The following is a 25,519-nucleotide window of genomic DNA, read 5'->3' on the forward strand; positions in this document are numbered from 1 at the left end:
GTATCTAACCCACATCCTTCGCCTTCAAACATAGGTTACCATTTTGGTCCCTAATAGGCCCTATTCTTTCCTTAGTTATCCTCTTGATCTTTATCTAATTATAAAACATCTTTGGGTTTGCTTTTGTTCTAATTACCTATATTTTATCATGCCCTCTCTTTGCTTTTTTAATTTCATCCTCTCTATCTCATTTGAAAACCCTGTAACCAGGAATGTTGAACTGCCATTTCTGCCCCTCTTTAAGCCATGTTTCAGTAATCATAAGAACATAAGAAATAGGAGCAGGATTAGGCCATTTGGTCCCTCGAGCCTGCTCCACCATTCAATAAGATCATGGCTGATCTGATCATGGACTCAGCTCCACTTCCCTGTCCGCTCCCTATAACCCTTTACTTCCTTATCGTTCAAAAATCTGTCGATCTCCCCCTTAAATATATTCAGTGTCCCAGCCCACAGCTCTATGGGGCAGAGAATTCCACAGATTTACAATCCTCTGAGAGAAGAAATTCCTCCTCATCTCAGTTTTAAATGGGCGACTCGTTATTCTGAAACTATGCCCCCTAGTTCTAGATTCCCCCTTGAGTGGAAACATCCTCTCTGCATTTACCTTGTTGAGCCCCCTCATTATCTTATATTTCAATAACATCACCTCTCATTCTTCTAAAATCCAATGAGTATATGTCCAATCGCTGATATCTTACTTCCACGTGTCTCTCTGTGCCCTCTTGATCTTTATCTAATTATAAAACATCTTTGGGTTTGCTTTTGTTACCAAGATGGTGAGAAAGCAGATGTATCTAGGAATAAAGTTAATGAGGGCGGGGGGGGTGTCAGTCGTAATATGTCAAAATCAAGTCGAAGTCCAATATTCTTGATTCTGCCTCGGCCTGGTCAGACGAGAGGAGAATATTAGCCTTTTGCTTCCCACCATGTAGAGCCTGGCAGTGAATGTTCTTGCTGATGTAACAGGTGTCCTGAAACATCAACTGTTGCCACTAGGTGGTAGCAGCGTCACATAGAAAAGCATCTATTAGCTGCTCGGCGCGAACAGGTGCACAGAACTGGGCGTTTAGGCAGAATGGGCCCATTCTGTTGCTGCTCACTGGCTTGGGGCAAAACTGTTGACAGAACCCATTAGCGAGCGTCCCAGGTGGTTTGTGGGACTTAAAGCACGTGTTTGTAATAGTCACTCTACCCTGGGTCGCCTGAAAGGGTCAAACTTGGATTCCCATAATCCGCTGAGACAATCGAAACATTTACTGTATCTAGGCAGAGAGAAAGAGAATTAACAAAAGAGCAATAAATCTGAGTTTGTTGGCATTTGGTTTAGTGATGCTGGAAATCTCAGAAAAGCCTACTGTTACTCTTTAGAAGGAATTGTGATGCTGAGACTCTCTCAATGGATAAAGCACTGCCTCAAATTCTCTCCCACCCTCCCTGAAACACATGCCTCGTGTTGTAATGGGGTTCCATCATGAAGGGGCAGCTCAATGGAGTTGCCTTCTTTTAGTCATGAGCTGAGGCAGTGAGTGACATCAGACGAGGTTATGAGGGTCATTGAAGCAGACATCAGTCCTGGCTCTCCATTTGAAAGTCATTGGATAGTGGCCATGAATAAAACCCTGGCTGATTTCCCAATCCCTAAGCCAGTTGTTGTGTCCTCATCAGTGCCCTGGCTGAACTCTGCTAACTTAGCACAGACTAGGGATCAAACCCTCGAATTCCTCATCTGTTTTGCGCAGTTCTGCACTGGGATCTGTGGAAGAAGGTCCTGATTTCAACTTAGAAAGAATTATGATGCTGAGACTCTTTCAATGGATAAAGCTCTGATGGTGACAATGCCTTTTTTCATAGGAGGTCTTGATGAGACCACCTCGATCCAAGAGACCTTCCTTATAATGAGGTCCTAATTTGAGATTCTTTTCATATGGGTCTTCATATAGATTCCCTTATTAACAGGGTATCTTGATTTAGTGTCTCTCCCGACAGGGACTCCGCTGGAGAGATCCCATTCTAGAGGATCCTGGGGACGAAAGCTCTGACTTTAAATGGATGAAAGAAGACTTGGATTTATATAGCACCTTTCCCGACCTCAGGACATCCCAAGGCGGATTACAACAATACTTTTGAAGTGAGGTTAATATTGTAATGTAGGAAACACATCAGTCAATTCGTGCACAGCAAGCTCTCAGAAACAGTTATGTGATAATGACTAGATAATCTGTTTTTAGTCATGTTGGTTGAGGGATAAATATTGGCCAAGATACCCCCGGCCTTCTTCGAAATAGTATCATGAGTTCTTTTACATCCACCTGAGAGGGCAGTTGGGACCTCGGTTTAACGCCTCATCGAAAAGACAGCAACCCCCAAAGTGCAGGGCTCCCTCGGTACTTGTACTGGAGTGTCAGCCTGCATTTTTGTGCTCAAGTGGAAATTGAACCCACAACCTTCTGACTCAGAGGCGAAAGTGCGAACAACTGAGCCATGGCTGACGAAGGAAAGGTTGACGAAGCAAGAGAGCTCACTGCTTGACCCGTGATGTTGATAGGTTGAGAGGCAGGACACCTGCAATGTGCTCAGAGAATGACTTCAAGTGTCCATTTAACCCCACGTACAACCTGACCTAACCATAACATTCCCATCAAGCACATCATTTCCCATTCACACTCAATATGTCGATTGCTGCGTCCAGGAAAAACATCCCTTGATGTATAATCCTGGTCCAAGGATAACATTCTCCCCAATTAGTCCTGTTCTATGGTCCCGACGCACTCAACACAGTCAGTCCGTGGCCTGAAGTCAGTTAAAGTCAGCAGCAGCTGTGAGCTGACAAGCTTTTCAGCACATTAACACCTTCCAGATAAGTGTCAGCTTGGCTCACTTGGAACACTTTCGCCTCTGAGTCAGAAGGTCTTAAGGTAGATACAGAGAAGCTATTTCCTCTGGTGGGGGAAATCCAGAACAAAGGAGCATAATTTTAAAATTAGAACTGGGTCATTTAGGAGGGAAATCAGGAAGTGCTTTTTCACACAAACAACAGTGGAATTCTGGAACTCTCTCCCTCAAAAGGCTGTGGATGCTAGGTCAATTTGAGCGTTCAAGACTGAGGTCGATATTTTTTTGTTAACTAAGGGTATCAAGGGATATGAAGCAAAAGTAGGTAAATGGAGTTGAAATACAGATCTGCCGAGATCTAATTGAATGATGGAGCAGGCTTGAGAGGCTCAATGGTCTAAACCCATGTTTCAGTCACTGGCTGCTTTCATTCTAAGGCATGAATGTTTTCTCATTTGTGGCAGTAATGTCACAGCTCTCATATATTATTGAGAATCGTAGACCTGGTGTATACTATGGAGAATAACCGACCCTGTGTATAATATTGAGAATAGCAGACCCTGTGTATATTATAGAGAATAACAGACCCTGTGTATATTATAGAGAATAACAGACCCGGTGTATATTATAGAGTATAACAGACCCGGTGTATATTATAGAGAATAACAGACCCTGTGTATGTTATTGCAAATAACAGACCCTGTGTATATTATTGAGAATAACACGCACTGTGTATATTATAGAGAATAACAGACCCAGTGTATATTATTGAGAATAACACGCACTGTGTGTATTATAGAGAATAACAGACCCAGTGTATATTATTGAGAATAACACGCACTGTGTGTATTATAGAGAATAACAGATCCTGTGTATATTATAGAGAATAATAGACCCAGTTTATATTATAGGGAATAGCAGACTCTGTGTATATTATAAGTTTATCTGATCCATAAGTTTGATGATATCTTCGAACACCCAATTTTCAACAGGTGTCACTGTTTACAAATAGGATGTGGGAATGCTGGTGGATGTTTCGACTCACTGGCTCAGAAACACTCAATCAGATTGTGGAGCTCCTATAGCAGCTGCAGTTTTGATCACTTAGTAAATATCATTATTCAAAAGTTTTACACATTCAGGAGCAATTGTCTATTATTTTAATGGAAGATTTATAATAAATGAGTTAATTAAAATAAACATAGAATACATCTGTGCTATGCATTATCAATGCTGGCTGAAAGATGGTAATTGGATTAGAGCTCTGAGGAAGCAGTAGCGGAACATTTGGAAAATAATAATTCAGTCAAACAGAGTCAGCATGGTTTTATGAAAGGGAAATCATGTTTGACAAATTTGCTGGAGTTCTTTGAGGATATAACGAGCAGGGTGGATAAGGGGGAACCAATGGATGTGGTGTATTTGGATTTCCAGAAGGCATTCGATAAGGTGCCATATAAAAGGTTACTGCACAAGATAAAAGTTCATGGGGTTGGGAGTAATATATTAGCATGGATAGAGGATTGGCTAACTAACAGAAAACAGAGAGTCGGGATAAATGGGTCATTTTCCGGTTGGCAAACAGTGACTAGTGGAGTGCCACAGGGATCGGTGCTGGGTCCTCAACTATTTACAATCTGTATTAATGATTTGGATGAAGAGACCGAATGTAATGTAGCCAAGTTTGCTGATGACACAAAGATGGTGGGAAAGCAAATTGTGAGGAGGACACAAAAAATCTGCAAAGGGATATAGACAGGCTAAGTGAGTGGGCAAAAATTTGGCAGATGGAGTATAATATGGAAAAATATGAGGTTATCTACTTTGGCAGAAAAAATAGAAAAGCAAATTATAAATTAAATGGCGAAAAATTGCAAAGTGCTGTAGTACAGAGGGACCTGGATGTCCTTGTGCATGAAACACAAAAAGTTAGTATGCAGGTACAGCAAGTAATCAGGAAGGCAAATGGAATGTTGGCCTTTATTGCAAGTGGGATGGAGTATAAAAGTAGAGAAGTCCTGCTACAACTATACAGGGTATTAGTGAGGCCACACTTAGAGTACCGCATACAGTTTTGGTCTCCATATTTAAGAAGGATATACTTGCATTGGAGGCTGTTCAGAGAAGGTTCACTAGGTTGATTCCAGAGATGAGGGGGTTGATTTATGAAGATAGGTTGAGTAGGTTGGGCCTATACACTTTGGAGTTCAGAAGAATGAGAGGTGATCTTATCGAAACATATAAGATAATGGCCCTGAAATTCCGGCCTCCCCAGGTCCGTACGGAGTTCCTATCGACCCGGCATGCGCTGGAAACCGGCATTTCTGATCTGTTTCTGGCTTGACAGATGGCCGCATCTTGGGAGTGAGGACACTTGTAAGTGGAAATTTCCGATATTTACGCTTACAAATGTCCTCAAAAATCTTGCGTCTGAAAAAGCAGGCGCATAGCCTTCTTTTATAGGCGCAAGTGTTTTAAAAAACACAAAAACATATAAAAATAAAGTTATTAAAACATATTTTATCATTAAAAACCCTCCCCACAACAGTAAGTTTATTAAAAAAATCTTTTTAAAAAATCGGGAAATTATATTTTTCATGACATTAAGGGCTAGACTTTCCATTAGGTGGCTAAGGCCCAAAAAATGGGCCATGTTCCAGCGATGTGGGACGTCTCGGACTTGCTGATCGGCGGCACAAGGCCCATTTTTTTTTTTGTGATTTTCCACTCGACCTTACCCCGGCGATGTCAATTGGGCGATGTGATTTTTCGTCGATCTCACGATCGCCCACTAAAAACAGAAGCCAAAGAAGAAAAAAACGCTTCCCTTGCAATGGTTAATTTTCTTTGCCACGTTTTGAGAGGTTAGGGGTCATCACACATGCTCAGAAGCACAGGGAGGTTCAGAGAGAGAGAGAGAGAGAGGAAGGAGGCTTTTTTGTTTGGTGACAGTGAATCGTGAATTTGAATCTAAAAATAACTAATCTAAATATTTGTTGTAACAATATTTTAATCTTGAAATATTGCAATATATAACAAAAATCAAAATGGAGAGAGAAAGTGAGAGGAGAAAGGCTAAACCCTTTAGCGAGAAGGCCAACGAGGCCCTCATCAATATTGTCAGTGCAAGGTGGGAGGACTTGACACAGGGTGGGATGGGAAATCTCCACCCCATGCATATAGGAGAATATGGGCTTAGATTGCCGATGTGCTCACATCAGTATCCAATGAAGTGCGCACACCAGACCAGTGCCATAAAAGATGGAACAACCTGCTGGCAGCAGCCAGAGTAAGTTGAATTTTATATTTAAAATCATACATATATAATATTTAAATGATGTATGAAAATTGTAATTAGAATCTTCAATGTCATTTTGTTATAGTATAAATTAATTAAATTATGAATTAATTTATGCACCCTAACAATAAGTTGAATCTGATATTATGAAATATTATTCATATGCAATGCAATGCTAATTTTTAATCGAACATTTAAATCTGTCAGTCTTAAATGTTTATTACTAAGTCCATTAGCTTATACCGTGCAATGTTATCTTATTTACAGAAGAAGATATCTATCAACCGCTCAGAGCAAAGGAGGATGGGCGGCTCTGCTACGGTTCATATTCTCAACGAATAAGAGGAGCTTGTGGTCGCCTTGGTTGGGCCTGAAAGCCGTTCAGTCATGACCCGTGATTGGCCAAACCCAACCTTGAGTCTTTTGTGTAATGGGAACTGTGCACTGTGCAATTTGTCAAACATTACTAAATAAATACTAAAAATATCTTAGTTACACATGTAATGTTATGCAACTAGAATGCAATGTGATATATACTCTTGATTTACAAATGAGGTTATGTTAGCCCTGCTGAACCCTTGGTGCATATGGGGTATTGAAAAGTATTGTAATGTTTTGGGTTATTGAAATATTGATATGTATTGATATGTATTGTTATAAGTTGTTTAGAAATTTCATTCGTCTTTCTAAGGTCAAGTGTCTGTAGAGTCAGTGGAGACAACTGCTATTCCCGAGCCTTCAAATACCTCGCAGGAGATAGAGGAGGAAGAGGAGGAACTGCTGACACATGCTGAGCAAGAGCAAGAGGAGGAAGACAATTAAATTGTTTTTGTGGGGCGGGGGAACAACCTGCGGCCATTTCTATTGAGATGGATGATGCACTGGGACCAAGTGGTGTGCAGGTGTTGAAGCCAAGGCGAGTAATGTTGCAAATGCCGACCCCACGGAGGTCGGGTCAGCATGGCGAGCAATTGCTTACCATGGAGGGCCAGACGGAGAGCTTGATATCCCTGTGCAGGGAGACGGTCGTGATCGGTCGCGACCTTATCCAGGGTTTTGCAGGTTTCTCCGCAAACTGGAGCCAGTTCTCCGCGAACTGGAGCAAGTTTCCAGCAACCTGAAGCGAGTTCTGCACGAACTTCTCCAACTGGTCTTCTGTGCAAGCACAGACAGCACAGGAGACGCTAGAGGCCATTCGGCAGCAGACCGCCGCAACCAATGCCCTACGGCATGCGTTGCTGGCTGGACATGGCGCTGCACCCCAAGGTGTCAGCTCGCAGCGAGACCCCGAGCACGCAAGCGAGTACGGAGGACACAGTTCCTCCTGACTCGGAAGTGGAGCCTCAAGCTTCTGCTTCCACTCCGTCACCTCCACCACGGCAGGAAGTCTTGCCGTCCCACACTGCACAACGCGTTCGTGTCGGTCTGCGTAGACCAAAACGGGCAGGTGGGGTAAGAACACCGGGTGGGACAGAACCTGGAGGGAAAGTGGCTGCAGGTAGGGAGGGGGGAGTGTTTTTCAATGTTCAATTGTTTTGTCTTATTTTGTTAATTGTTAACGTTTTGGGGATTTGAGGGAAGGGTGGGTTGAGGCAGGGGTTGCGGGGGTGGGGGGGGGTGCGGGGGTTGGAGGGAGGGTGTTGTTAAATAGTTTATTAAAAATCTTTGTTAATAAAAAATATCTTTAATTCAACAAATTTTGTGCCTTCTCTCTTAGTTACATTAGTTAACAAATTTATAGTTGTTCATCCTTATTTGTTTGTTCTTTTATTATGGAGTGGAGCTAAACTACAGAATCTGTGGGAAGCTGTTCAACCTTCGCTGTCTCCAGGCCAGGTCCAAGACCATCCAACCTCTGTCGTCAAGCTACAGTACGCGGACGACGCCTGCGTCTGTGCACACACAGAGGCTGAACCCCAGGACATAGTCAACATATTTACCGAGGCGTATGAAAGCATGGGCCTTACACTAAACATTAGTATGACAAAGGTCCTCCACCAGCCTGTCCTCGCCACACAGCACTGCCCCCCAAACATCAAGATCCACGGCGTGGCCCTGGACAACGTGGACCACTTCCCCTATCTTGGGAGCCTCCTATTAACAAGAGCAGGCATTGATGATGAGATCCAACGGCTGCCTCCAGTGCGCCAGTGCAGCCTTCGGCCGCCTGAGGAAAAGATCAGTCCCTCAAAACTGTCACCAAGCTCATTGTCTACAAGGCTGTAGTAATACCCGCCCTCCTGTATGGCTCAGAGTTGTGGACCATGGACAGTAGACACCTCAAGTTGCTGGAGAAATACCACCTGCGATGTCTCCGCAAGATCCTGCAAATTCCCTGGGAGGACAGACGCACAAACATTAGCGTCCTCATCCAGGCCAACATCCCCAGCATTGAAATACTGACCACACTTGATCAGCTCCGCTGGGCAGACCACATAGTCTGCATGACAGACACGGGACTCCCAAAGCAAGCGCTCTACTCGGAACTCGTCTACGGCAAACGAGCCAAAGGCGGGCAGAGAAAACGTTACAAGGACACCCTCAAAGCCTCCCTGATAAAGTGAGACATCCCCACTGACACCTGGGAGTCCTTGGCCATAGACCGCCCTAAGTGGAGGAAGTGCATTCGGGAGGGCGCTGAGCTCCTCGAGTATCGTCGCCGAGAGCATGCAGAAATCAAGCGCAGGCAGCGGAAGGAGCGTGCGGCAAACCAGTCCCACCCACCCTTTCCTCAACGGCTATCTGTCCGACCTGTGACAGAGACTGTGGTTCTTGTATTGGACTGTACAGCCACCTAAGAACTCATGCTAAGAGTAGAAGCAAGTCTTCCTTGATCTCGAGGGACTGCCTATGATGATGATGATTCTTTTATTATAGCAGTACTTAAACTTAAACTTTACTTAAAGTAAGCGTTAATTCCAATAATAGGCCAGTGCAGGCAAGACAACAAGGAAACCCCACGCAAATGAAACTTTTGATTAACCCTAACTGTAAATGAACATTTGAATATCCACTGTGATAGTTCATGCAAAGCGTTCATTAATGCGCTGCCACTGCCTACTGGTCTTCGGGAGGAGGGTGGTGCTAGATCGCCAGGCTGATTGAGCTCCCTTATGTCCTCACCTGAGGCCTCTTCCGCTTCTTCCTCCTCTTCCCCCTCGCCGGCTGGTTCTTCTGTCTCCCCTCCTTCTGGAGGTGGACCTGCAGCCCGATCTGGCATTACTTGTCCTCCCTTTATAGCTAGGTTATGCAGCATGCAACACACCACAATAAACTCTGCGACCTGGTCAGGGTGGTACTGTAGGCTGCCTCCAGAATGATCCAGGCATCTGAAGCGTTGCTTTAGGAATCCAATTGTCTTTTCAAAGATGTTGCGAGTCGCTATGTGACTTTCATTATACCCTTTCTGTGCTTCAGTGACGGGATTACGCAGAGGGGTCATCAGCCAACTGGCAAGGCTATATCCTTTATCCCCCAGCATCCAACCGTAACCTTCCGGTTGATTGACAAACAGGTCAGGGATAGCACTTTCACATAAGATATGTGCATCATAGATGCTGCCACGAAATGTAGCATTTACTGTCATAATTGTTTGATTGTGGTCGACAACAAGCTGCACATTTAGTGAGTGGAACCCCTTTTTGTTACGAAACACCTCCGCATTCTTTAAGGGTGCTTTCAGGGCAAAGAGCATGCAGTCAATTGCTCTCTGTACCTTGGGAAACTGTGATATCCTGTAGAAACACAAAGCCCTCTTGATCTGCGCCTCCCTAGTCATTGGGAAGCTTATGAAGTCCATCCTGCAAGCGTAAAAGGCTTCAGTCACCAGTCGAATGCAACAGTGTGTAGCGTGCTGAGAGATATGGCCGATGTCGCCAGCTGAAGACTGAAAAGATCCCGATGTGTAAAAGGCTAGGGCAGCAGTAACCTTCACCTCAATGGACAGTGCGGTTCTGATGGTACTGGAAGGCTGCAGATCACCCTTGACGAATTGACGTATCTCATCGATGACCTCATTCTGGAATCGCAGCCTCCTAAGACAAGCATTTTCAGACAAGTTCAGGTAAGATTGCTTTTCCAAGTACTTACGTGGCTATACGGTCTCCTCCTCTGTCTTCGTCTCTGTCTACACATTACTCTGCCACCTCTTCGCTTGATCCTTTCTGTCATGTATTCAACCAGCATTGTAACCCATGTATAATCTAACCTAAGTTGTACACTGTGAGAACAATGACCACAAGGTGGTGAACTTGTGGGAGACAATCCTAACCTGGACCTTCAGATATAAAAGGGGAAGCTCCACCCACTTCCATCACTTGAGTGCTAAGGAATAAAGGACAGGTCACAGAGTGACCTTCTCTCAAGCATGGGCCTCGTGTGCATTTATACTGTATAGTAAGGACGTATCAATGGCGACGAGAAACTGGGATTTAAACCACGCAAGCATGGCTACCAGCAGAACAGACGAGAGGTACAGTGTTAAGGAATGGTTGGGACAGAGATTCAACATTGTTGAAGCAGCACACAGTTCTCCAGGCAGACAAGGGCAATCGAGCATGCCCCAACATATAGTCGAACCCAGAGGGGGAGTTCGACAGAGACAATGGCAAGCTGAACAGCGATTCATGCCATTGCAAGGGACAATGCGGCCAGTAATGGGACCATCAACACCTGTTAATGGCGCACTCAAGGACAATCACAGGGACAGTCAGGGACGATAGACTGGCAAGGCACCTTTAGTTTCCAACAACAACTCATGTTGGAGGCGTGGAGGCACAAACTCAGCCAGAGTTTGCAGCGATGAGCAAAATACCTGCAGAAATTGCAGAAATGAACGCTGGGGGAAATCGCTGGAAGCTGAAGTTCAGCGAGTTCATGTGGAGCACGTATACAGTTCATACACCAGAACGCCACCGATAATGATGAAAGTGCACCTCAATGGCATCCCAGTATCAATGGAGATAGACACAGGGGCCAGCCAGTCCTTAATGGGTATCAAACAGTTCAAAAAGTTGTGGGCGTCCAAGGCCAGGAGGCCAAAATTAACGCCGATTGACGCACAGCTATGAACATACACAAAGGAGATCATTCCAGTGCTCGGCAGCGCCATGGTAGTCGTGACCCACAAAGATTCGGAGAACAGGTTGCCACTCTGGGTTGTCCCGGGGGATGGTCCCGCACTACTGGGGAGGAGTTGGCTTGCTGTCATGAACTAGAAATGGGGCGATGTCAATGCAATTTCCTCTGTGGAACGAGTATCATGCTCACAGATCCTGGACAAATTTGACTCATTATTTCAACCCGGCATTGGCACTTTCATGGGGGCCAAGGTAGTGATTCACATAAACCCGGACGCCAGGCCAGTACACCACAAGGCCAGAGCGGTACCGTACGTGATGTGGGAAAAGATAGAAGGCGAATTGGACCGCCTGCTGAGGGAAGGCATCATCTCGCCAGTCGAATTCAGTGACTGGGCGAGCCCGATTGTGCCGGTGCACTAGGCGGATGGGTCGGTCAGGATATGTGGCGATTACAAGGCCACCGTCAAGACCAGCAGCCGCTACCGAGAGAGGAGGACCTCTTTGTGACGCTATCCGGTGGCAAACTTTTTTCAAAATTGGACCTGACCTCAGCTTACATGACCCAGGAGCTGGCTAGTGAGTCGAAGAAGCTGACCACCATCACGACACACAAGGGGTTGTTTGAGTACAACAGATGCCCATTCGGGATTCGCTCGACCGCCGCGATCATCCAATCAAAGATGGAAAGCCTCCTCAAGTCGATTCCAGGGACGGTGGTTTATCAGGATGACATCCTCATCACAGGTTACAATACTGAAGAACACCTCCACAACCTGGAGGAGGTGCTATGCAGACTGGACCGGGTAGGGCTGCGACTGAAAAAGGCGAAGTGCGTCTTCCTAGCTCCAGAGGTAGAATTCCTGGGGATGAGGGTAGCAGCAGACGGGATCAGCCCTACTGCGTCCAATTCGGAAGCGATCCAGAGAGCACCCAGACCCTGTAACACGATGGAGCTGCGTTCGTTCCTGGGGCTCCTGAACTATTTTGGTAACTTTCTTCCCAAATTGAGCACGCTGCTAGAGCCTCTACACATGCTCCAATGCAAAGGTCGTGATTGGGTCTGGGGGGACAGCCAGGAAAGGGCTTTTAACAGAACATGCAATTTGTTATGTTCCAACAATCTGTTAATGCTATATGACTCATATAAGAAACTTGTGATAACGTGCGATGCGTTGTCCTATGTGGTTGGGTGTGTGTTGCAGGATGTGAATGCCAAGGGTCAGTTACAGCCTCCAGAAGTCTGTTGCAGGCAGAAAGGGGCTACAGGATGGTAGAAAAGGAGGCGCTAGCATGTGTATATGCGGTAAAGAAAATGCACCAGTACCTGTTTGGCAGGAAATTTGAGCTGGAGACAGATCACAAACCCCTAACGTCCCTTTTGGCTGACAACAAGGCCATAAATGCAAACGCATCGGCCCGCATACAGAGGTGGGCACTTACGTTAGCCGCCCATGACTACACAATTCGGCACAGAACGGTCACCGAAAACTGCGGCGATGCACTCAGCAGGCTCCCACTAGCCACCACTGAGGGGGCTACCGAGCATGGTGCTGAGATGGTCATGGCTGTTGAAGCTTTCGGAAGTGAAGGCTCACCCGTGACAGCCCGTCAGATTAAAGTCTGGACAAATAGAGACCCGCTATTGTCTCTAGTCAAGAAATGTGTCCTGAATGGGGACTGGGCAGCCACGTACAGGGCATGCCCTGAGGAATTTAAACCATTTCACAGGCGCAGGGATGAACTCTCGATTCAGGCCGATTGCCTACTATGGGGAAACCGCGTAGTCATGCCCCAGATGGGCAGAGAGATGTTCATCAGAGAACTCCACAATGAGCACCCGGGCATTGTCATGATGAAGGCAATTGCCAGGTCACACGTTTGGTGGCCAGGGATAGATGCAGACCTGGAACTTTGTGTTCGCAGGTGCAACACGTGTGCCCAGCTGGGCAATGCGCCCAGGGAAGCCCCCCTTAGCCCCTGGTCCTGGCCCGCCAAGCCATGGTCACGCATCCATGTGGACTATGCAGGTCCTTTCATGGGAAAAATGTTTTTGGTTGTAGTAGACGCCTACTCCAAATGGATCGAGTGTGACATTTTAAATTCAAGCACATCATCTGCCACGGTAGAAAGTCTACGGGCAATGTTTGCCGTCCATGGTCTACTGGACATCTTGGTCAGCGACAATGGCCTGTGTTTCACAAGCACTGAATTCCAGGACTTCATGGCAGGCAATGGAATTAACCATGTCAGAACGGCACCGTTCAAGCCTGCCTCAAACGGCCAGGCAGAACGAGCAGTGCAGATAATCAAACAGGGAATGCTCAGAATCCAAGGGGGTTCCCTACAAAGACGCTTATCACGCTCCTGTTGGCCTACAGATCCCAACCACACTCGCTCACAGGGGTTCCACCCGCAGAGCTGCTAATGAGAAGGACGCTCAAAACCCGGTTATCCCTTATACACCCCACCATGAAAGAAATTGTCGAGAGCAGGCACCAGTCACAATACGACTACCATGACAGGAATGCGAGAGGGCGATGTATTGATGTAAATGACCCTGTTTTTGTTCTCAACTACGCTGCAGGGCCCAAATGGCTCGCAAGCACTGTGATTGCCAAAGAGGGAAATAGGATTCTGGTAGTTAAACTTACCAATGGACAAATCTGCCACAAACATGTGGATCAAACAAAAAGGAAGTTCAGCAACCCCATAGAAGAAGCAGAGGAAGAACACGATATAGAGTTCACTCCACCACAGGTGACCGAACACCGGAACCAAAGGGAGGAGAGCCCAGTCACTGTGGGCAGTCCGGGCAGGCCTGAGGCACTGCAAACAGCAGGCACTCAGGCCAGCGCCCAACAACCGGAGCCCCAACTCAGGCACTCTACAAGGGAGCGTAAACCACCAGAGAGACTCAACCTGTCAATAAGACATTGGGGGGGGGGAGGTGATGTCATGTATTCAACCAGCGTTGTAACCCATGTATAATCTGACCTAAGTTATACACTGTGAGAACAATGACCACAAGGTGGTGAACTTGTGGGAGACACTCCTAACCTGGACCTTCAGATATAAAAAGGGAAGCTCCACCCACTTCCATCACTTGATTGCTAAGGAATAAAGGACAGGTCACAGACTGACCTTCTCTCAAGCATGGGCCTCGTGTGCATTTATACTGTATAGTAAGGACATATCACTTTCAGTAACCAGTGTGTGAGCAGTTGCAATTAAAGGTAGGGAAAGCAGAGGCCCCATATCACTATCAATAATTACTTTCACTAATTTTAATATATAAAATATATATAATTTCAATATATAAAAGCTACTTACCAAAAATAACTTGATAATACCTATTTATATTCCCTGTCCCAATATTCTGAGTACAATTATCTTTAAATCAACTCTCTAAATAACTCATAACTAATCCTCCACCCTTCCTCTGAAGTTCAAAATGGCGTCCATAGTGCCCATTTCCTTCTCTTCGGCCCAGTAAAAGCAACTATTTCTCAGCACACTTTTGGGCCTTCCATCGGCCTAGTGAAGTGCATGCTAGGTCCCGAAACTTGGGATGGGCCTTGTGTGGGTGATCGTTTGGGCGATCATCTCAACGATCAAAGTGGAAACTTAGGCACCTGTTTTTCCAGCGATGTTTTGGACCCAGTTTCTACTTTTTGCTCAAAATGGGTGATAGAGGTCCATTTTGGGCGATAAATGACCACAGATGGGCGATGTGAAGTGGAAAGTCTAGCCCTAATAACTTTAATTTAGTGTAATTATTTTCTATTTTTTTAGTGTTTTGAGTGTTTGGAGCTGTGTTTTGGGTGTTTCGGGCTCTATCACAATCATAGTAATAGGAGTTTAGGACCCTGCGGAACTCCTATTACTATGATACCTTGCCTGATTGGCTGCCCAGAGCAATGTGAGTCCAACTTGAGGCCTGTGCATGCGTCAATGTGCACGCGCTGCAAATCGCAGTCAAGGAGGCCACAGTATCGGAAGGTCCAAGGTGGGCACCAGCTTAAGGTAGGTGTGGATTTTTTTCTCTAAAATGTTCATGGGAAGGCCAAACCGGAATTTCAGTGCCAATGAGGGGGCTCGACAAGGTGGATGCAGAGAGGATATTTCCACTCATAGGGGAAACTAAAACTAGGGGACGTAGTCTCAGAATAAGGGGCCGCCCATTTAAAACTGAGTTGAGGAGGAATATCTTCTCTCAGAGGGTTGTAAATCTATGGAATTTTCTGCCCCAGAGAGCTGTGGAGGCTGGGTCATTGAATATATTTAAGACGGAGATAGACAGATTTTTGAGCGATAAGGGAATAAAGGGAACGGGCAAGGAAGTGGAGCTGAGTCCATGATCAGATCAGCCATGATCTTATTAAATGGCAGAACAGGCTCAAGGGGCCAGGTGGCCTACTCCTGCTCCTATTTCTTATACTCTTATGTTCTTATGTTGAGTAGCTTGACTCAGAAGGTACCACACTCCTCTCTAAATCTGGAGTTTGTGAGTTCAAGCTCCACGCCAAGGATTGACCATCTGCTGTAGGTCAAAATCACAGGGTAATACTGAAGGAGTTCTGCACTGTCAGATTGGCTGTTCTTCAGATGATACGTTAAAAAATATTCTAGTCTAAAAATTAGAGCCAGACCTTTCAGGCGTGAAATTAGGAAACACTTCTACATACAAAGGATAGTAGAAGTTTGGAACTCTCTTCCACAAACGGCAATTGAATTGATGCTAGATCAATTGTTAAATTTAAATCTGAATAGATTTTCGTTAACCAAATGTATAAGGGATATGGGACAAAGGCGGGTATGTGGAGTTATGTCGCAGATCAGCCATGATCTCATTGATCATGGAACAGGCTTGAGGGGCTAAGTGGCCTACGCCTGTTCCTATGTTCCTATGTTTAACACAGTTATTGTCTGCCTGTTCCACTGGTTCGGGTGCATTAAAAATCACTGGGTAGAACTCCCAAGAAGGTTTCCCAATCTTCCACCATAACTTAGTTTGAATTGGCCTCCCAGAAAAATGGCAAAAATCACCACTTCCAGCAACGTTTCCACCTCATCTACCACTGGAGATGCAGAAAGAGATCTGGAGAAGCCTCATGTTAGTTTCAATCGCCCTTCCCTTGTTCTCTTGGTATCCTGGCCAACATTCCTCCCTCAACCGGTACCACCAAATTAAAACAGATCAACTGGTCATTCATCTCATGACTGTTTCTATCTCTTTAACCTCCTCCACCCCTACAATCCTACGAGAACTCTGAATTCCTCCAACTATGGCCTCTTGTGTATCTCCCACTCCTTGCACCTCATCATCAGCAGCTGTGCCTTCACCCATCGAGGACCTAAGCTCTGAATTACCTCCCTAATCCTCTTCGCCTCTTTCTCCTCCTTGAAGCCGGTCCTTAAAACCGACCCCTTTGACCAAGAGCCCTAATGTGTCCTTCTTTGTCTCGGTGTCAATTATTGCCTGTGAAACACCCTGGGATATTTTGCTACTTTAAAGGTGCTAGTTATTGTTCTGCTTGTTTGTGGGATATCCATTTGCATAATGGCTGCTGCACTTGTCAATGCATTATAGGCGGTCCCGCAAACGAGGATGACTTGCTTCCATGAGTTCACAGGTGTTTAGATGAAGGACCCGATGTTCCAGTCCTGAACTCCAATTGAAGGAGTGGAAGATGCCTGTGCATGGATATTTTTAACGTGTGGTGACCATTGCACACCAGCCACCACATGGGCTTGACAGAGCTAGGTCTTGGTCCAGTGGCAAGGGTAAACCAAGACAACTGGAGACGTGTTCTGCTGCATGGACCTAGTGTGCACACATATCGTGTCCTCAGCAATTCTGGGCCCCGTACCCTCATCTGTCGCACCTCCACCAAGATCTCTCACCGCTCCTCCGCCATAAACATTCACCGCATCTCGCCACAAACACTCGCCGCTCATCCTCCCAGATCTTCCCACTCCACTGTACCTGGGCCCTGCCGATGTTCCTGCCCATGCTCCAAAAGGTGACCAGGGTTTTGATGGCGTCACCTAGTTGCCCATCTCAAAAACGTCGTATACTTGGAGCAGCTCGCGCTGGAGGTTGAAGTGGTATGCCGCTCCAGCTCTTTTATGGCTTGACCTGTGGAGCTGTTCTCTCAGGTCGGGGGGGCCAATGCAATAACACTGATTGTAAGTCATTTGCATGTGAAGTGCTTGGGATGAAATGAGGCCCTATTGTCAGTGCTGTGCAAATTTAAGTTTTTGTTCCCCGACAAATAAGCTGAGCTCCTATCTCTGTAATTGCTTCGTATTCTGAGGAGCTCATGGACTTCTTTGCCTCTAAGATTGAGATCATGTGTTTAACTGCATCTGCCACTTCCCTTCCTTCCCCTAGCCCACGGGGCCAAACTTCCTCTAAATCCCCCCCTGCCCTAGCCCTGACCTCACATCTTACCCCACATTCTCTCTGATCGCCCCTCATGATGTCTCCAAGCTCATTTTGTCCATGAAACCCATTTCCTGCTCCTTTGACCCTATTTCCACTAAACTACTGACCACCCAACTTCCTCTTCTGGCTCCCATGTTAGCTGACACTGTTAACAGTTCTCTCTCCGCAGGTACTGTCCCCCTCTCCCTCAAATCTTCTGTCATAACCCCGCTCCTCAAAAAACAACCTTCCTTTCCTCTCCAAAGTCCTTGAACGTGTTGTTGCCTCCCATATCCGTGCCCATCTTTCCCGCAATTCCATGTTTGAATCCCTCCAATCCGGTTTATGCGCCTGCCACAGTACCGAAACAGCCCTCATCAAAGTCACAAATTACATCTTTGTGACTATGACAAAGACAAACTATCCCTCCTCATCCTTCTTGACGTCTGCAGCATTTGACACGGTTGACCACTCTATCCTTCTCCAACGTCTCTCCACCGTCATCCAGCTGGGTGGGATTGCACTTGCCTGGTTCCATTCTCATCTATCTAATCGTAGCCAGAGAATTACCTGCAATGGCTTCTCTAACTGCTCCCACCTCTGGTGACCCTAAGGATCTATCCTTGGCCCTTCTCCTATTTCTCATCTACATGTTGCCCCTTGGCGACATCATCTGAAAACACAGCATCAGTTTCCACATGTACGCTGATGACACCCAGCTCTACCTCACAACCATTTCACTCGACCCCTCCACCACCTACAAAAGGCCAGTGAGACCGGGAGCAACGCGAGTTCGGCGAGAGGCGGGAGTTCGGGGATCGGAAAGGCCTACAAAAAGCCAGCGAGACCAGGAGCAGCGCGAGTTCGGGAAGAGGCGGGAGTTCCGGGAATGGGAGAGGCCTACAAAAGGCCAGCGAGACCGGGAGCAGCGCGAGTTCGGCGAGAGGTGGGAGTTCCGAGGATCGGAGAGGTCTACAAAAGGCCAGCGAGACCAGGAGCAGCGCGAGTTCAGCGAGAGGCGGGAGTTCTGGAGATCGGAGAGGCCTACAAAAGGCCAGCGAGACCGGGAGCAACGCGAGTTCGGTGAGAGGCGGGAGTTCCAGGGATCGGAGAGGCCTACAAAAGGCTAGCGAGACCGGGAGCAGCGCAAGTTCGGCGAGAGGCGGGGATTCCGGGGATCGGAGAGGCTTCCAAAAGGCCAGCGAGACCAGGAGCAGCGCGAGTTCGGCGAGAGGCAGGAGTTCCGGGGATCGGAGAGGCCTACAAAAAGCCAGTGAGACCAGGAACAGCACGAGTTCGGCGAGACGCAGGAGTTCCGGGGATCGGATAGGCCTACAAAAGGCCAGTGAGACCAGGAACAGCGCGAGTTCGGCGAGAGGCGGGAGTTCCGGGGATCGGAGAGGCCTACAAAAGGCCAGTGAGACCGGGAGCAGCACAAGTTCAGCGAGAGGCTTGTGCAGCTACAGGGGGAAGGCAAAAAAGAAGTAGAAAGAAACAGAAAGATGACGTCACAGCCAAGGGGGTAAGTGATTGGCTGGTGATTGGTGAGTAGTTTTTCTTTTTCCTCTTCGATAACAGCGAGTAAACTTTAACATTGTTGTTGCCAATTTAAGTGTATCTAAGGGTTAAGTCATGGCAGGAGAGCTCGATCACGTGATATGCTCCTCCTGTACCATGTGGGAACTCAGGGACACTTCCGGTGTCCCTGACGACTACGTGTGCGGGAAGTGTATCCGCCTCCAGCTCCTGACGGTCTGTGTTGCGGAGTTGGAGCTGAGGGTGGATTCACTCTGGAGCATCCACGATGCTGAGAATGACGTGAGTAGCACGTGTAGCGAGTTGGTCTTACCACAGGTGAAGGGTCCACAGTCAGCTAGGGAATGGAAGACCAGCAAGAAGAGCAGTGCAAGGAAGGTAGTGCAGGGGTCCCCTGTGGTCATCCCCCTGCAAAACAGATACACCGTTTTGAGTACTGTTGAGGGGGATGACTCATCAGGGGAGGGCAGCAGCAGCCAAGTTCATGGCACCGTGGCTGGCTCTGTTGCATAGGAGAGCAGGAAAAAGAGTGGGAGAGCGATAGTGATAGGGGATTCGATTGTAAGGGGAATAGATAGGCGTTTCTGCGGCCGCAACCGAGACTCCAGGATGGTATGTTGCCTCCCTAGTGCAAGGGTCAAGGATGTCTTGGAGCGGGTGCAGGACATTCTGAAAAGGGAGGGAGAACAGCCAGTTGTCATGGTGCACATTGGTACCAATGATGTAGGTAAAAAAAGGGATGAGGTCCGACGAGACGAATTTAAGGAGCTAGGAGCTTAATTAAAACGTAGGACCTCAAAAGTAGTAATCTCGGGATTGCTACCAGTGCCACGTGCTAGTCAGAGTAGGAATCGCAGGATAGCGCAGATGAATATGTGGCTTGAGCAGTGGTGCAGCAGGGAGGGATTCAAATTCCTGGGGCATTGGAACCGGTTCTGGGGGAGGTGGGACCAGTACAGATCGGAAGGTCTGCACCTGGGCAGGACCGGAACCATTGTCCTCGGGGGAGTGTTTGCTAGTGCTGTTGGGGAGGAGTTAAACTAATATGGCAGGGGGATGGGAACCAATGCAGGGAGACAGAGGGAAACAAAAAGCAGACAAAAACAAAAGACAGAAAGGAGATGAGTAAAAGTGGAGGGCAGAGAAACCCAAGGCAAAAAACAAAAAGGGCCACTGTACAGCAAAATTCTAAAGGGACAAAGTGCAATAAAAAGGCAAGCATGAAAGCTCGGTGCCTCAATGCAAGGAGTATTCAGAACACAGGAGAAGGGCTCTGAGCTAGTTAGAATGGGTGAGAGCTCAGATCAACAGGATCCCAAGAAAGAATGCAAAAGGCAGGAGGCAACAGAGCAGAGTAGCACTGGGGTAAGTGTAAACCACAAGGTGATAGGAAGGGACAATATGTATGAATACAAAGGGGCTGCAGGAGGGGTCAAAACTAAAAATCATGGTTTGAAAACGAATATTAAAACACGCTACCTAAACGCACGCAGCATTCGAAATAAAGTAAATAAGTTGACGGCACAAATCATTACAAATGGGTACGATTTGGTGGCCATTACAGAAACGTGGTTGCAGGGTGGCCAAGACTGGGAATTAAACATACAGGGGGTATCTGACAATTCGGAAAGATAGACAAGAAGGGAAAAGAGGTAGGGTAGCTCTGTTAATAAAGGAAGATATCAGGGCAGTTGTGAGAGACAATATTGGCTCTAATGAACAAAATGTTGAATCATTGTGGGTGGAGATTAGAGATAGTAAGGGGAAAAAGTCACTGGTGGGTGTAGTTTATAGGCCCCCAAATAATAACTTCACGGTGGGGCGGGCAATACTCAAGGGAATAATGGAGGCATGTGAAAAAGGAACGGCAGTAATCATGGGGTATTTTAACCTACATATCGATTGGTCAAATCAAATCGCAGGGGTAGCCTTGAGGAGGAATTCATAGAATGCATATGGGATTGTTTCTTAGAACAGTATGTTACAGGACCTACAAGGGAGCAAGCCATCTTAGATCTGGTCCTGTGTAATGAGACAGGAATAATAAACAATCTCCTAGTAAAAGATCCTCTCGGAATGAGTGATCACAGTATGGTTGAATTTGTAATACAGATTGAGGGTGAGGAAGTAGTGTCTCAAACGAGCGTACTATGCTTAAACAAAGGTGACTACAGTGGGATGAGGGCAGAGTTGGCTAAAGTAGACTGGAAACACAGACTAAACGGTGGCACAATTGAGGAACAGTGGAGGACTTTTAAGGAGCTCTTTCATAGTGCTCAACAAAAATATATTCCAGTGAAAAAGAAGGGCGGTAAGAGAAGGGATAACCAGCCGTGGATAACCAAGGAAATAAAGGAAAGTAAATTAAAAACCAATGCGTATAAGGTGGCCAAGTTTAATGGGAAACTAGAAGATTGGGAACATTTTAAATGACAGCAAAGAATGACTAAGAAAGCAATAAAGAAAGGAAAGATAGATTACGCAAAATATAAAAACAGATAGTAAAAGCTTTTACAGACATATAAAACGGAAAAGAGTGACAAAAGTAAATGTTGATCCCTTAGAAGATGAGAAGGGGGATTTAATAATGGGAAATGTGGAAATGGCTGAGACCTTAAACAATTATTTTGCTTTGGTCTTCACAGTGGAAGACACAAAAACCATGAAAATATGGTTGCTGGTCACGGGGATGTGGGAAGGGAGGACCTTGAGACAATCACGATCACTAGGGGGGTAGTGCTGGTCAGGCTAATGGGACTCAAGGTAGACAAGTCCCCTGTCCTGATGAAATGCATCCCAGGGTATTAAAAGAGATGGCGGAAGTTATAGCAGATGCATTCGTTATAATCTACCAAAATTCTCTGGACTCTGGGGAGGTACCAGCGGATTTGAAAACAGCTAATGTAATGCCTCTGTTTAAAAAAGGGGGCAGACAAAAGGCAGGTAACTATAGGCTGGTTAGTTTAACATCTGTAGTGGGGAAAATGCTTGAAGCTATCATTAAGGAAGAAATAGCGGGACATCTAGATAGGAATAGTGCAATCAAGCAGGCGCAACATGGATTCATGAAGGGGAAATCATGTTTAACTAATATACTGGAATTCTTTGAGGATATAACGAGCATGGTGGATAGAGGTGTACCGATGGATGTGGTGTATTTAGATTTTCAAAAGGCATTCGATAAGGTGCCACACAAAAGGTTACTGCAGAAGATAAAGGTACATGGAGTCAGAGGAAATGTATTAGCATGGATCGAGAATTGGCTTGCTAACAGAAAGCAGAGTGTCGGGATAAGTGGGCCCTTTTCGGGTTGGAAATCGGTGGTTAGTGGTGTGCCACAGGGATCGGTGCTGGGACCACAACTGTTTACAATATACATAGATGACCTGGAAGAGGGGACAGAGTGTAGTATAACAAAATTTGCAGATGACACAAAGATTAGTGGGAAAGCGGGTTGTGTAGAGGACACAGAGAGTCTGCAAAGAGATTTGGATAGGTTAAGCGAATGGGCTAAGGTTTGGCAGATGGAATACAATGTTGGAAAGTGTGAGGTCATCCACCTTGGAAAAAAAAACAGTAAAAGGGAATATTATTTGAATGGGGAGAAATTACAACATGCTGCGGTGCAGAGGGACCTGGGGGTCCTTGTGCATGAATCCCAAAAAGTTAGTTTGCAGGTGCAGCAGGTAATCAGGAAGGCGAATAGAATGTTGGCCTTCATTGCGAGAGGGATGGAGTACAAAAGCAGGGAGGTCCTGCTGCAACTGTACAGGGTATTGGTGAGGCCGCACCTGGAGTACTGCGTGCAGCTTTGGTCACCTTACTTAAGGAAGGATATACTAGCTTTGGAGGGGGTACAGAGACGATTCACTAGGCTGATTCCAGAGATGAGGGGGTTACCTTATGATGATAGATTGAGTAAACTGGGACTTTACTCATTGGAGTTCAGAAGGATGAGGGGTGATCTTACAGAAACATTTAAAATAATGAAAGGGATAGACAAGATAGAGGCAGAGAGGTTGTTTCCACTGGTCGGGGAGACTAGAACTAGGGGGCACAGCCTCAAAATACGGGGGAGCCAATTTAAAACTGATTTGAGAAGGAATTTCTTCTCCCAGAGGGTTGTAAATCTGTGGAATTCTCTGCTCATTGAATGTATTCAAATCACAGAGAGATAGATTTTTAACCAATAAGGGAATTAAGGGTTACGGGGAGCGGGCGGGTAAGTGAAGCTGAGTCCACGGCCAGATCAGTCATGATCTTGTTGAATGGCGGAGCAGGCTCGAGGGGCTAGATGGCCTACTCCTGTTCCTAATTCTTATGTTCTTATTTTCTTATTTCTAAATTGTCAGACTGTTTGTCCAACATCCAATTCTGGATCAGCAGAAATTTTCTCCAGTTGAATATTGGGAAGACCAAAGCCATTGTTTTCAGTCCCCACCACAAACTCCATTCCCTAGCTACTGACTCCATTCCTCTCCCCACTGAACCACACTGTTCGCAACCTTGGTGTCATATTTGACCCTGAAATGATTTTTTGACCACATATCCACAGCATATTTAAGACTGCCTATTTCCACCTCTGTAACATCTCACTTCTCCACTCAGGTCATCCGCTGCTGAAACCCTCATCCATGCCTTTATTACCTTTAGACTTGACTATTCCAACACACTCCTAACTGGCCTCCCACATTCTACCTGATGTAAACTTGAGGTGATCCAAAACTCGGCTGGCCATGTCCTAACTCGCACCAAGTCACACTCACCCATCACTCCTGTGCTTGCTGACCTACATTGGCTCCCAGTTAAGCAAAGCCTCGATTTCAAAATTATCATCCTTATATTCAAATCCCTCCATGGCCTCACCCATCCCTATCTCTGTAATCTCCTTCAGCCCCACAACCCCCTGAGACATCTGCGTTCCTCTAATTCTGCCCTCTTGAGCATCGCTGATTATAATTGTTCATTGGTGGCTGTGCCTTCTGTTGCCTGGGCTCTAAGATGTGGTATTCCCTGCCTAAACCTCTTTGACCAAGCTTTTAGTCACCTATTGTCATTTCTCATTATGCGGTTTGGTGTCAAATTTTTTGTCTCATAATATTCCTGGGAAGCATCTTGAGACATTTTCTTAATTAAAGGCGCTATACAAGTTGTTGTTGTTATTGTCTTGTGTGATTGCAGGTTGAATTATAACATGGACTGCAGCTAACACAATGAAAAGTGCTCTATTTTATTTATTGTTTGGTTTGCAGACAGAGTGTAATTTTTTTTAAACTGACAACCAACTTCTATGTTTATTATTGTTGTTTTTTTAATTCACTCAGGACATGGACGTCGCTGGCAAGGCTGACATTTATTGTCCATCCCGAGTTACCCTTGAGAAGGTGGTGGTGAGCCTTCTTCTTGCACCACTGGTTTAAAGTATTATAAGTTCTGGGAACTGGATGTTGAGGGGACTATGAACCTACTGACACTCCCACTGGATAAACATGCTCTTTTAAAGTGTGGTGGTGTACCATATAGGACAGGAATAGCAGACCCCAGTCCTAGTCCTATGCTGAAGCCATGGTTCAGTGGTAGCACTCTTGCCTCTGAGTCAGAAGGTTGTGGATTCAAGTCCCACTACAGAGACTTGAATACAAAATCTAGGCTGACATTTCAGTGGTGTATGATGAAGCGCTATACTGTCAGAGATGTCATCTTTCTGATGAGACGTTACACCAAGTCCTGTCTGTCCTCTGAGGTGGTGCCGTAGATCCTGTGACACTATTTCGAAGAAGCGCTGGGGAGTTCTGCCAGTGTTCTAGCCAACAATTATCCCTCAACCAACACTTAAAACAGATGATCAGATCTTTTACTTCATTGCTCTCTGTGGGATCTTGCTGTGCACAACTTAGCTGCTGTGTTTCCTACATTACAACAGTGACTACACTTCAAAAGTAGCTCATTGGCTGTAAAGTGTTTTGTGACGTCCGGTGATCTTGAAATGTGTTGTGTAAATGCAAGTCTTTCTTTCTTTCTGATTTAGCTGCTCTCAGCCTTGGCAAAAAGAGGGATGCTGCAATTGGTTTCAGTGCCCCAGGGTTAAGGAGGGGAACAAAACCAGCTAGGGTTTGCACTCCTGATTACTATCCAGCGACTCCTGCTGGATATCTGTTTGTACAGATGTCAAATCGGGACAGGATCAGGGGGTGACTGTACCACCCATCCTCAATATGCAAGAACTGCTACAAAACATAAATCAGTGTAAAAGTCTGAAAACTCTTTTTTTTTAAATGGCGAACAGGGTTTTCAGAAAGGTCCTGCTGTTCCACTGCAGCTTATGTGATTAAATGAGCTCAT

This window comes from Pristiophorus japonicus, chromosome 1 (assembly GCF_044704955.1).
Source record: "Pristiophorus japonicus isolate sPriJap1 chromosome 1, sPriJap1.hap1, whole genome shotgun sequence".
Lineage (NCBI taxonomy): Eukaryota > Metazoa > Chordata > Chondrichthyes > Pristiophoridae > Pristiophorus > Pristiophorus japonicus.